This window comes from Pyxicephalus adspersus, chromosome 2 (genome assembly GCF_032062135.1).
Source record: "Pyxicephalus adspersus chromosome 2, UCB_Pads_2.0, whole genome shotgun sequence".
NCBI classification, from domain to species: domain Eukaryota; kingdom Metazoa; phylum Chordata; class Amphibia; order Anura; family Pyxicephalidae; genus Pyxicephalus; species Pyxicephalus adspersus.
In genome coordinates this window covers 57,073,505-57,083,855 of record NC_092859.1, presented here as the reverse complement: position 1 = coordinate 57,083,855, position 10,351 = coordinate 57,073,505, and the positions used below count along the sequence as shown (strand labels likewise).

Here is a 10,351-nt window from a genome sequence, read left to right as displayed (position 1 = left end):
CCAAACATTTTTTAAAAGTACTGTCCTTTAAAAAACCAAACAAATGAAAATATAAATTTACCAGGGGAATGTCTGCCATGTCGCCGGGGTTGGGGTGGCGGTGGTGGCGGTGGTGAGGGCTCGGGAGCTCCTCAGGAGGGCTGGCTGTCTCCCTCGATGTGGAACTGGCTGTGTTTGTAGAAGGAGACCAAAAAAATAGGAGAGGTAAGTACTGACCAAATGTAACAGTATAATATGCAGCTAGTTCATAAATTGCAGAGTGCTGAAGAATTCAAGTTATGTCATCTCATCTGACGGTTTTGCTGTTTACACCGTGCCAAACAAGAAGGAAAGGTTATTCCTGGGGCCAAGCTAATTATGGCTATGGAACTAAAGTTTGTTGGCAATGAAGGTTGTGGGTTTTCACAAGGGACAAACGTGGCTAAGTGACATTTACCCTTTGTCTGTTAAAAGCTGCCTAGGCATGAAGCTAGTCATACACTCCTAATGATACTTGATGGAGATGTGCCTACCAAAGTATATCCTACTTTCTTTTCATGGTTTTTAAGGGAATGTTCACAATATCTAAAATGGAGAAATATTTACATTCAGATGAGGAACTTGTGTCCTGTGGAGGAGGTGCTGGCAAGGGCGTTGCAGCAGCTGTAGATAAAAAATGAACAGCAGAAGTAAAAGTGGGTGAGCAGGACTAAAGTAGATTTGTAAGGTTAGTTAAGGTGAATGGATTAATGCAGAACTTCTAAATGATACTTTGTCTACGTCCAAAAATTTAGAGCAAACATTTGTCAGTACAACCATGGACAACTAAACAACTCATGTTTATTTTTATTCATGCTAGCCAACAACCTGGAAAGAACATTATTTTAATGAATGAATAATGACTGGAAGCTACATGAAATCCTGCTAGATCTTTTCTTTGTATTTGGTGAAAGTAGTGTGAGAATGTGTTGAATTGCAACATATGTTACAAAAGTTGATTCTAAGGTTAGCTTACAGCCAATTCCTCGGCCTCAGCTGCCTCCTCTCCTTGGGAGGGCTCTGGCCGCAGATGTTGTGCAGCAGGCTCCTCCTCTGGGGATGGCACCTCCTCCTCGACTGGCTTCTCCCTGACTGTCTCCTCCTCCCCTGGGGATGGTACCTCCTCCTCCTCAGTTTCCTCCTCCCTGACTGGCTCTTCCTTCCCCGGGGATGTCTCCTCCTCCACATCCTGGTGAATGGCCAGTCGCCTGTGTGGCCGCTGGAGAATTTGTATCCGCCCGGCATGATGGAGAGTTGGCTGTAATAACAAAATCTAATATACAAAATTAATAAGGATAGTAAAATATAGGAAGTGAAAAAACAAACAGTTCTAGGCTAAACAATACTACATTACACAAACAACAAACATTCTAAAACACCAGTCCTTAACAAGAGGAGAAGACAAAATGCAAAACCTACTAGACAGGATGCAGTCCCCCACTTCACGCACCAAAGCTGGTCCCCTCCGCTTGAGGTCGCTCCAAATGTGCTGGATTTGTGCGACTGTTTGGCGCGTCCCTGCAGGGGTTCACAGCCTGTCTGCCAGCCTCTCCGTTATTTGTCGCTTGACAAAAATAGACCGCTGCTGGTCATATCTCTGCCGAATCATTGTCTAAAGCAAAAGAGAAACAAAATGTGAGTATTACCCAATAATTGTAAAACCAATAATTGTGCTCCTAGATGTAAACTCTGTTTATCCGGTTTTAGTGAAGCATTAGTAAGTGCCAGACATACATATAATCTAGGGGCAAAATGTAAGCACTGTTGCACTGGGTCAGATAATGCAGCACATGTGGATTTATTTTGTTGACACTTGAAAAAAAAAAGATCTATAAAAGAAAGTGGAGAAATACAAAAAAGGGAATATCTATGTGAGACAGTAGAGTAATGTGCCTTCACCAAAATCAGGATTGTGGTCTCAGCTAGCCAGAGGACATTCTAGCAGAAGGCTTCCACTGTCCTCCAGACAAGGAAAGATAATTTCCAGCCTTGCGTGAATCATGAAGATTTTTAAAAACCATACATACACACATCAAAATATGTGCATGTACATAGTTGTGAACAGCCAACTTTAGGTGTGTGGACCTCTACCCAGCTCTCATCTGCAGCTGTAATCCATTGAAAGAACAATAGAGGCATCCGTGCAGAGGATTCCAGCTGCTGGTAAGAGCTGGGCAGTGAGAAGAGAGCAGCTAGAATGAGATGGGGACACAGGCTGTCCCTCCCCCATTCTATAGCTGTGCTGTTGCTTCTATAAAACAAACTACTTGGTAAAATATATCCACTCTGTGGGCATGTGTAACGACATCATGAGCACAGTGTGATATCTGTGTGTGGGAATTCTGCATGTCATATCTTGCAGCCTATGAGGACACTCATAGATAATAGTCAAAAAATATCTACAAAATCCCAGGGCACCAAATTACAAACATTTGAAGTGCACTGCAACAACCTCCAAGAAATGTGGTTGAGTAGTAGCTAGTAGGATCCGCAACATTTAAAGTAGTTACAAACAAGGGTTTAGGACATGTGAAGGATTAAAGATGGTGAGTTCTTAGGTTGAGGAATATGAGAAGCAGCTTAAAAACACATTGAAATGTGCTAACATGCATGATGCATAAAACACATTGAAATGTGCAAACATGCATGATGCATAAAACACATTGAAATGTGCAAACATGCATGATGCATAAAACACATTGAGATGTGCAAACATGCATGATGCATAAAACACATTGAAATGTGCAAACATGGATGATGCATAAAACACATTGAAATGTGCAAACATGGATGATGCATAAAACACATTGAAATGTGCAAACATGGACAAAATGTATGCTTATTGTAGTAAAAATAATCCCCTAGTGGGCCACATAACGGTGGATTCCTTCTTTTAACCAGAAGCAATATCCTCCATGAATGTTGCTTGTAGCCAAGCCCATGATATCCAAAATCATAGGAAGAAAAAGGCAATCTTTGCAATGTGAAGCAATATAGTCCAAAAAGCCCTCTTTGCCTATTTCTTCTTCTATATTCTCATTTCTATGTATATGTAGACACATCTAAATTCAAACATACATGTTTGCCTTTATGTGCAATCATGTCTATACATACATGAGTGCATATGAAGCAAAACATGCAATATACAGAAATCCAAACTTACCTTAATGAGGACTGTGCAAAAGTGCAGTGCATTTTTCAACTGATCGAACAGTTCAGGCCCACATAGTGGGTCCGCCATGGTGCACAACTATGAGCTACACGTGCCTGAACTGAAAGCGCACAATTATGTGTATCAAACAACTGAGTTTAAATAAGACAACTCTGCTGTTTTTAGCCTTACAAATAATTCAGAGGAAGGAACAGCTTAAAAACAATCACAATTGTCTTTTTAAACTGTGTGTCATGGGAAATTGGAAACGAGATCACATAAACCCCCAAAGAACAAACAACATTTTAGAAATAACTTTATTCAAAAGAAACATTGGCTAAAAGGTCACAATAAAATATAAAAACACATCAAAACCAAAAAACAAAATACACATCACTAAACTTTACACTAAATGACAAAAATTAAAAAGAACAAACAAAACACACGTAAACCCACTTTTCCATGTAAAGCCAAAATAGTTCAAAAATGGCCCAACCAATATTGCATTCAGAAAATACTTACCAAACCAATATGCAATTTTGCCCTATCAAGGGTGAAAACAGGACTAGAAAGTCTTTATGCAGGACAAATATATATATATATGTATGTATATATATATATATTTAGATACATATACAATTATATCCTACAATATTTATAAATATATATTTATATATATATATATATATATATATATATATATATATATATATATATATATACACACACACATATACATATATATCTAAAAGAAGCAAACAAGAACGTGTGTGTGCTTGTGACTTTTGTGGGAAAATCTAGTCCGATGGCAAAGCCGAGGCTTCGCGCGTGGACAGTCGCAAGATTTACCCGCAGGCGGCTCCTCCGATCAGGCATCATAAGCGTTTAGATAGGCGCCTATATAGAGGAACTGAACTTGGTTAACTCTTGCCCAACAGGAAAGAAATAAGTGATTTTAAAATATGCTTTTTTCTTAGCGCATATAGATGTTTTAAACATTTGAACAACACAAACATTTTTTTAGGGTTAAGGGTAAAATGTGTGCCATTAGAAAGAATGCTTTTTTAGGGGAACAGTGACATTTAATGCAAGCTTGCCAGTGTAAAACTACCGGGGATGCGCAGCTCCAGCAGCGAGCTCATTCAATTGCTGAATTGCCCGACAGCTTCCGATTTTGGATTGCGAATACGAATGCGCTAGCGAGCTTACGATTTTGCTTGATGAATCAGGGCCCGGACTGAAAGTTTGACAAGCAACCTATAACTAATGGTGGTCAGGGAGTTCTGATCAGAATTGATTCCAACTTGAATTTGAGCTATTAGAATTTTAAAACACAAGCAAAACTCAGCATTTGAGCAAACTGAGTTCATGTTCCAAGTTCGAATATCCCACATGCATGAAAAAGTGCCATGAAGCTGCTGCACTGCAAAACCTGTCTCTGTCGGAAAGTAGTCATCTGGGCGAATAAAAAAATCATCTGGGGGGCCAGTCTGGTTGAGCCATACTATGCCTGTCATGAAAGAACATATATGAATTTAAGAATTTTTTTGTGTTCTAAGCACTTCTATTACTTAGGTTTGCAACAACTTATTTATTAAATCATATTGTAGTACATTAGTCAGCAATGCTTTTTTGTTTTGACTGAGGAGACGGCTTACTAACGTTTGCGAAGTTTTGGGAACAGTGTGACTGTTAGGCAATTACCTTTATGGTGTTTTCTGTTTGCATCTGTTTTTTTCATTTTGTGAGCTGCCTACACACTTACAATAATTATCATTGGAAACGAATGACTATCGTCCAATCGTCTGATAATCACTAACAAAAAAGTGCACAACGACTGACCAACGACACCAATGAACGAGGATTGTCGCTGGAAACGAACCACCCACCTGGCAGATCTGATTGAGCGACGATCATTCACTATCTATTGTGTGTGCAGTCGTTCAGTGATCGTGGATGCTTCTGCAGTACACTTTCTCCTATACATGTCACTTCCTGCATCCTTCAAACGATGGTATCTAGCATGTGTACACTATTGGTGGATTATATTTGAACGATCGTATTGTTACAGCATGTACAAAAGCGTGCACAATACGATCATTTCAAATAATTGTGCATAATCATGCATAATCGTTAGTCATTCGTTTTCTAACGATAATTATTGCAAGTGTATACCTAACTTAAAAATTAGTGAAATCAGGCAGTTTTTAAGCAACAATGTGCTGTAAAAATTTGCCTTTCTCAACACAGTTAGAGGTGAATGGAACACAAAAATTGATTCTTTTCACAGAAAATAGATTTTTCGCAGAAACAAGGATATTAACCTCTACTTGCAACCAGTTCTAACTATAATCCAAATTGCAAGGAAGTTCTTGAACACCCATGTGTGGGTGTCTGTTTGCTGTTACTGCGTTAATTCGATAATTTCTTTGATTGGCTATAAAGCATTTTCTTTTTTTGCTTAAGCATCACTCTTAACCCTTTATTATTCAAATTTTAGTGAACTATACATTTTTAGGACCCCTCATAAATTCTTTAGAATGCTAGCTATTCTCTATTTTGCCACAAATTGTATTCCCCATGTGTGTAATAAATATAATTTAGTTTTCATGTTGTATCAACTTGTGTTTAGTAACATATGAGAAAAAAAGTATGTAAGAGGCACCTACAACAATTTAAACTTCAACAATGTTAGAGGATACTTATCTTTGTGTTATTCATTAGATTTAATGTTACTGACCCTGCCTGTTCTCAGCCCTGCAATTGTATGCTACCTGGACCGACCTCCTGCTGGTGAACTTGACTCTGCTTTGTTTTTTTTCTTGAATACCTCAACTGATTACCTGTTTATAACCCCTGGCTCTGTATTATGGACTTACCTCTGCTGGAATACTTTGTACTACATTATCTGTGGGCTCCTGGCTCTTTGTCAGTCCTTCCTCAGATGCCATTCAATTTGCACAGAAGTCCTGTGTTCAACAGTGTGCTGGGTTGGCGCATCTAGCCTCCCAAAGCTGAGTGAGGGCTTGCTATAGGTAAAGAGTGTGGCGTTAAATTGGGGCACTGGCTTCTGGTAGGCACTGGTGCTGGACTAGAGCCTTACAAACTGGTTCTGCAGCCATCGTCTCTGGGTATACCTAGGGTTTGTTCCTAGATGGTGTTGGCGTTCCACTTGTATGGCACTGGTATATAAAGACATCTTAGATTTTAGCATTTTTTTCAATTTCACCCTCATACTACAAATCATGACCTCCATTAGCCTTCTACAAAATTGTAAACCCGCCCTATATACTCATTCCTCAGCTATTTAGGAGTACTACTATGCACAAATTTTGACATACTTGTAATAAAAAAATCTACATGAGCATATTTCTGCTGTATATTATGCAGTGCTTAGATAATGATGATTGATGATAAGGATAATAATGATAATGATAATTAGATTATTACCTTTACTTTTAGCATTTAGTTACTTATTCCTCTATTTTTTTTAAAAACTTGTCTGCCCTAGTTTATTCTATAACTTCTTACCCTCTCCTGAAGAAACTAGTTAGGCGAAATGCGTCGGGCATACCGAGGCCAGGGATTCTGTCTTATTGTATTTTATCAGCCCCTATCAAGATGACCCATGCTTTTGAACTTTATAACAGAAATAGATGTGTCTAAAAAACTGTCCCAAACCCCACAAGCTTCAGTGGGGCATGGACTAATAATGGAACATATTTATTATGTAAAGACTTATTTATTTTGTGTTTTGTATTTGGCACCCGGTGTCACTCTTTGTCCCCCAGGGTTTGGCAACTCATTAAATAATTATTGCAAGGAACATCCATAATTCTATCATACTATATAGAAAGTTTAAACATTTAGAGACCTTTTTTGAAGTTTAGAAAAATATACTTGAGCATATACCTCACATTTTTTAAAAAGTATTGTATAATGAACAAATAAAAATGTACCTTTATCATTTTATGTTATATTTAAACATTACTGTTTCTTTGATGCCTTAAAAGTCCTGGGATCTCCGTTTTGTCTTTTCTATTGGGTTGTGGCAGTGAGATAATATACATATACCAATTAGGGAATACCACTTTGTATGTGGCACTGATCCCCTCAGGACCAGGGGATCTGTGCTTTTGTCTTTGTCACCCACCTCACATTTCTTTGCAGCCACCAGTAACAGAAGCCCTGTTCAGGAATCCTGTCTGCTGGTCACTTCCTGGTCTCAGTAAGATGGTCCTCTGAAAATTGCCCCTTTTCCCTAGAACCAGAACATTCCGCTGAAGCACTCCCTTAAATGGCAGAAGTGAAAAACCACCTGAGCTGCCTTTGCTCCAGCACTCCCTTTGGTGATGGGTTCTCCCACTTGCTGGTCATGTGATTCCCATTTGCTACATGACCCCTATAAAAGGAAGTGACTAATAACAGAAAGTTGCCTGAACAAGTTCCTTTTGGCTCTGCTCCCAGTTTTTCCTGTCTGTGTTTGCTGCTGTTGATTCTCTTGTGTACTGACTCAGCTTTTACCCTTGACTACTGCTGATCACTGTCTGCCCTGACCTTTGGCTATTCTTGAAAACTCTTGTTTGCCACATGCCCTGATCTCTGTCTTGTCTGCTCCTGCCTCACATTCCTGCACCACACTTTGCCCCTATCTGTCAGCAGTCACCAACCTCTATGTGCATGGTTGCTGCAACCTGGCAACTGTCAATGTTTCAATCCTGGACTAGATACATTCCAGGTTTGCTGGATCACTCACTCATCACTTCCTTCATACTCTATTCTTCTCCAATCTTGGAGAGCTTTCATAAATTAGGGAGAGCAGAATCTGTTAGGAAGAAATGTTCAGTTGCAGTGCTCTTATTACTTGGAAAAAATCACTTCTTTCAATGCATAACTATCATATCATACGAGTATGCATATCTATGACTTTCTATGCATTTTGTAAAGACTATGTCAGCTTCATCTGGAAAATTAATCCATTTATAGCATTATTACCAAAATAGTTATTTAGCCAAAAAATTATAATTACCATGAATCACCTTTGTAACAAACACAAATACGAGGGTTGGGGGGAATGTGTTCAAGTCCAAAGATTTTAATCCTTGCGGATTAAAATCATGCTTTGTGGCCATTAGATAACTCAGTTGGGTGGTAATTTTTCCATTCCTTATGGCATAGATATGATCGTATATGTGTTTTCGTAGGGGTCTCTTCGTTTTCTCTATGTAGTAGGTGCCACATGCACAAGTGATCATGTAAATGACCCACAATGTTGCACAATCTATGTAGTGCCTGGGGCGGTGTGTGTATCCATTTGGTAGTACTACATTCATAGACTCTGTAATCCATTTGCACTGGGTGCATCAACCACATCTGAAAGTGCCTCTGGTGTTATTTGTGGTTGAAATGTTGGAGGAAGAAAAATGGCTTGACACGAGTTGGTCTTTCAAAGATGGTGCTTTGCAAAATGTCAATTGAGGTCTATCGCCTAGGTATTTGTTAGCTATAGGGTCAACTTTCATAATATGCCATTGCTTTTAAAAAATATTTTGGATAGATCGATGTTGTTGGTTGAATGTTGTGATAATTCTTGTTATTGATTGCGGTGCTGCAGTGCGTCCTGGTTTGTCTGTCAATAGATTATCTCTAGAGAGAAGGCATACTTTCTGGTAGGCTTTTCTTAGTGTTTTTTTGGGGTAACCGCATTGGATGAGTCTCTCCTGGAGAGCTTTTGCTTCTGTTTTAAATGTTGTATCTGATGAGCAGTTGCGTCTTAAAGGTAAATATTGACTATAAGGAACACTTTTGATAACTGATTGAGGGTGGGCACTCTTAGCGTGCAAGATTGTATTCCCTGCTGTGGACTTTCTATACAAAGGTAGTTATCATGTTGTCTTGGTTGATGGACAGGTATACATCCAGAAAGAGTTGGCATGTTTCGCTCTGTTCTGATATAAATTACAAGTTGTAATTGTTACGTTGAAGCTTTTTAACGAACTGATTGATTAGAAGTGCGGGACCTGTCCACATCGTCTATATAGCGTTGCCATGAGAATATGTGGGGACCAAAGTGGGTTGTATAAATAATGGAAAAAAAGTTCCCACTCCCATTCGCCGAGATAGAGATTAGCGTAAGAGGGAGCACATTTGGTCCCCATGGCAATGCCTTGGGTTTGAAGGTACATAGTTCCGTTGAATGTAAACACATTTCTTTCCAGGATGTATTTCATTAATCGTAAGAAAAAGTTTTCTTCATGAGCCATCAATCGATGTCTAGTGAGGCACTGGGATATCATAGCAAGGCCTTTCTGGTGGGGTATACTGGAATAGAACACTTCCACATATACTGTTACTAGGGTGGTATTGGATGGGGCCTGTAAGTTGTTCTTTGATTTAAGCAGGTCTATGGTGTCCTTTAGAAATTAGGGAATTTGTATTACTAACGGTTGTAAGTAGGCATTCACGAGTTCACTTGCATGAAGCTATTGATTGTATCCAGACACTAATGGTGGGCCAGTGGGATTTCAAAGGTTCTTAAAAAAAAAAGACAAAGTGGATGCACAAAGTACCCATGTTTCATCTGCCTGTGGGATAGTAGAGCAAAAAATACCAGCAGTTTCATGTTAAGTTCCACTTCAAAATCCAAACACATTCCAAGTATCAATGACAAGCCAAATTGACATGTTTCAATTTCAACACTATGCTAAAAAGTGTCTACCTTGACAAAGTACAAGCTTTAGAACAAAACAACCGCAGCATTCCAGGTATTTCAGCCGCAAAGGGAGACTGCTTAGTGACCTGCTGCTCTCCTTATGCCCTCCAGCTAAATGACGGTGTCCCACATGTTGTCCTAAAAAAAGCAGAGCCACGTACAGAAGATGCACGGAGCATGCTGACAGTGCATGGAGGTCCCCACTCGATACGGACTGGATTTTACTCCGGTCCATTAGGCATATATTGCCCTGTCCGCATTGCCAAACGGGTGGGAAAGGGAGCTGGGTGCCCCATGCGAAGCAGGACACCAATGCTGGCACACCTGTACTCAAAAAAGATTTTTAAGATTTAAACTCAATAGACATAAAATGATTGATGGTTTATTGAAGGGAAAATATTGTAAGTGATTTGTAAATAAGGAAGGCAAAAGGAGTTTATTCTACTTAGGTATACGGGGGGGGGGGGGGG

General features: G+C 39.3%; 1 long non-coding RNA gene across 1 annotated transcript; it reads right to left on the bottom strand.

Moving 5' to 3' along the window:
* Nucleotides 1-856: 856 nt before the first annotated feature.
* On the bottom strand, nucleotides 857-7,456 carry LOC140322020 (uncharacterized). Its single transcript, XR_011919101.1, has 3 exons — nucleotides 7,323-7,456; nucleotides 1,438-1,630; nucleotides 857-1,291 (listed from the first exon to the last, which is right to left on the bottom strand). It is a non-coding gene; the product is annotated as an uncharacterized lncRNA (long non-coding RNA).
* Between the last annotated feature and the right edge of the window lie 2,895 nt (nucleotides 7,457-10,351).